Raw genomic sequence first — 3834 nt, 5'->3', positions numbered from 1 at the left:
GAAGAAGAAAAATCTAAATAATATCAACTACTTTGTCAGGCCACAGTGAAATAAAACACGAAATCAACTCCAAAATGAATATTCAAATGTTTACAAATACATGAAAACTAAAAATCTCCTCCTGAATGATTTATTGGTTAGCAGTGAAGTCAAGACAGAAACTAAAAATTATTGAAATGAAGGATTATAGGTACACAAGTTATCAACACCTCTGTCATACAGCAAAAAGCAGTGCTAAGAGGAAAGTTTGTAGTGCTGAATTCTTACATCAAAAAATTTGAAAGATTAAAAATCAAGAAGGCTGGGTGCAGTGGCTCATGGGAGGCTGAAGTGGGCTGATCATGAAGTCAAAAGATTGAAACCATCCTCGCCAACATGGTAAAAGTCTGTCTCTATTAAAAACACAAAAATCAGCCAGTTGTGGTGGTGCATGGCTATAATCCCAGCTACTCAGGAGGCTGAAACAGGAGAATCACTTGAACCAGGGAGTCAGAGGTTGTGGTGAGCTGGGATCATGCCATTACACTCTAGCTTGGGCAACAGAGCAAGACTCCATCTCAAAAAATAAAAAATAGAGAGACACCCCCTTCTGCATGGTCACACCGAGCCAGCGCCTCAGCGTGGACCGCAGGCCCTCAGCTTCACCCACCACCTCCTGACCATGGACCCCCCAAAGTGAACGAGATTTGGGACTTTGTAAAGATGTGTAAGCAGGATCCAACCATTCTGCCCACCAAGGAAATGCACTTCCTGAGGGAGTGGGTGGAGAGTATGGGGGTAAAATGCCACCTGCTACTCAGAAAGCTAAATCAGAAGAAAATACCAAGGAAGAAAAACCTGATAGTAAGAAGGTAGAGGATGACTTAAAAGCAGACAAACCATCAAGTGAGGAAAGTGATCTAGAAATTGATAATGAAGATGTGATTGAACCAGACACTGACACCCCTCAAGAAATGGGAGATAAAAATGCAGAGATAACAGAGGAGATGATGGATCAGGCAAATGATAAGAAAGTAGCTGCTGTTGAAGCCCTAAATGATGGTGAATTGCAGAAAGCCATTGACTTATTCACAGATGCCATCAACCTGAATCCTCACTTGGCCATTTTGTATGCCAAGTGTCTTCGTCAAATTACAGAAGCCAAATGCTGCCACCTGAGACTGTGACAGAGCCATTGAAATAAATCCTGATTGAGCTCAGCCTCACAAGTGGCGAGGGAAAGCACAAAGACTTCTAGGCCACTGGGAAGAAGCAGCCCATGATCTTGCCCTTGCCTGTAAATTGGATTATGTTGAAGATGTGAGTGCAATGCTGAAAGAAGTTGAACCTAGGGCACAGAAAATTGCAGAACATCAGAGAAAGTATGAGCGAAAACGTGAAGAGCGAGAGATCAAAGAAAGAATAGAAGGAGTTAAGAAGGCTCGAGAAGAGCATGAGAGAGCCCAGAGGGAGGAATAAGCCAGACGACAGTCAGGAGCTCAGTATGGCTCTTTTCCAGGTGGCTTTCCTGGGGGAATGCCTGGTGGTTTTCCCGGAGGGATGCCTGGAATGGGAGGGGACATGCCTGGAATGGCCGGAATGCCTGGACTCAATGAAATTCTTAGTGATCCAGAGGTTCTTACAGCCATACAGGATCCAGAAGTTATGGTGGTCTTCCAAGGTGTAGCTCAGAACCCAGCAAATATGTCAAAATACCAGAGCAACCCAAAGGTTATGAATCTTATCAGCAAATTGTCAGCCAAATTTGGAGGTCAAGCATAATGCCCTTCTGATAAATAAAGCCTTTGCTGAAGAAAAAGCAACCTAGATCACTTTATGGATGTCACAATAATACAAACCAGTGTACCTCTGACTTTCTCATCAAGAGAGTTGGGGTGTTTGAAGATAATCCCTACTCCTTTCTCCCAAATGCAGCTGAAGCATTTTACAGTGGTTCGCCATTAGGCTATTCATTCAGATAATGTTTTCCTACTAGGAATTACAAACTTTAAACACTTTTTAACTTTAAAAATATTTATAGAGGCGAAGATGGCCGTTTAGGAACAGCTCAGGATTGCAGCTCCCAGTGAAAGCGCAGAGGGTGAGTGGACGCCGCATTTTTATTGCCCACAGACTAGGAAATTCCCAGGCAGAGGAGCTCCACGGTCCCCAGCGCCGGCCGGTGCCGCTGCTTTGCCCCGCCCGGCTGCTTTGTCGGCGCCCCGGAGCCACGGTTCTCTGGTTCTCCGTACAAAATACACCAGTCCGGGTGCCCTTCTGGCTGGCAATTGGAGCCACGGAAAGTCGCCCATTCATCTGTTTAAGAAGGGGACTCAGCAGAGAACCAGGACAGTAGATTCCAGGGCAAAAAAAAAAAAAGCGCCACAAAACTCAGTGCCGCTGTTTAAGCCAGTGCAGTGAGTGGCCGCAGGGGAAAACAAACAGACCCCGGCGCCTCTTCAACAGGCGACTGGAACACCAACTTAAAAAAGGCTCTGAGGCAGGGAGCCAGGCGATCAGGCTCGGCTGGCCCCACCCCCACAAAAGAACAGCAACCAGAAACTCTGGATTGAGACTTTCACAGCAAGTGCAGCTGAACCCAGGACGGTCCAGCTCTGTGGCAGAGGGGCGTCCACCATTACTGAGGCAGCCCGCCATTGCCAAGGCAACCCGCCATTGCTGAGGCAGCCCACTGTTGCCAAGGCAACCCGCCACAGCAGAGACTCCACCTCAACAGAGGCAGGCCACCATCGCCAAAGCAGTTCTAACTACACCCATATAAACAGGACTGCAAGGAAGTTCACTCCACAGTGGGGCGGAGCCCACAGCAGCTCAGCAAAGCCTCTATAGGCCGACAGTGACTAGGCTGCCTCCTTGCTGGGCAGGGCAGGTCTGAAGGAAAAAAAAAAAACAGAAGGCGGCAGCATAACGGAAACTCATAAATAAAGCCCTAAATCCCTGGGACAGAGCACCTGGGAACAAAAAGAAGTTTATGAGTTCTGCTGCAGCAGGCCTAAACGTACCTGCCCAGCAGCTCTGAATGAACAACAACAGAGCTCACAGCTCACCATTTGAGCTCCTATAAAGAAGAGACTGTCTCCTCAAGCAGTTCCCTGACCCCTATATATCCAAAGAGACACCTCATAAAGGAGAGATCAGATTGACATTAGGCGGGTATCCTTCTGGGACAAAGATAGCAGAAGAAGAAAACTGGTAACAACCCTTACTGTTCAGCAGCTGCTGCAGGTGAACCCCAGGCAAGCAGGGCCTGGAGTGAACCTCAGCAGACCTACAGCAGAGGGGCCAGACTGTCAGAAGGAAAACCAAGAAACAGAAATAACCTCATCATCAACAAACAGAACATCAATCTGAAAGATTTGAGACCCAATCTGAAAGCCAGCAAATACAAAGTCGACAGGTAGATAAATCCTTAAAGATGGGAAGAAACCAACACAAAAAGGATGAAAACGCTGAAACCAGACAACCTCTCCTCCTACAAGGGATCACAACTCCTCACCAGCAAGGGAACAAGGTTGGAGGGAGAACGAGTGTGATGAAATGACAGAATCAGACTTCAGAAGGTGGGTAGTAAGAAACTTCTGTGAACGTAAAGAACACGTTCTAACCAAATGAAAAGAAACAAAGAACCTTGAAAAAAGATTTGACAAAATGCCAACGAGAATGGACAAAATAGAAAGGAATATAAGTGAATTGATGGAGCTGAAAAACACAACACGAGAACTTCATGAAGCATGCACAAGTATCAACAACCGAATTGAGAAAGCAGAAGAAAGGATATCAGAGGTCGAAGATCAACTCAATGAAATAAAACGGGAAGGCAAGACTGGAGAAAAA

The 3834-nt window shown here is 46.2% G+C and overlaps 1 pseudogene; it reads left to right on the top strand.

The window, feature by feature from the left end:
* The first annotated feature begins 767 nt into the window (after window positions 1-767).
* LOC116537261 lies at window positions 768-1798 on the top strand (annotated as a pseudogene).
* Window positions 1799-3834: the final 2036 nt, after the last annotated feature.

The sequence above is a fragment of the Sapajus apella genome, unplaced genomic scaffold (genome assembly GCF_009761245.1).
Source record: "Sapajus apella isolate SASKATOON/1434 unplaced genomic scaffold, GSC_monkey_1.0 scaffold108, whole genome shotgun sequence".
Classification (NCBI taxonomy): domain Eukaryota; kingdom Metazoa; phylum Chordata; class Mammalia; order Primates; family Cebidae; genus Sapajus; species Sapajus apella.
This window is presented reverse-complemented; position numbering and strand designations above follow the sequence as displayed.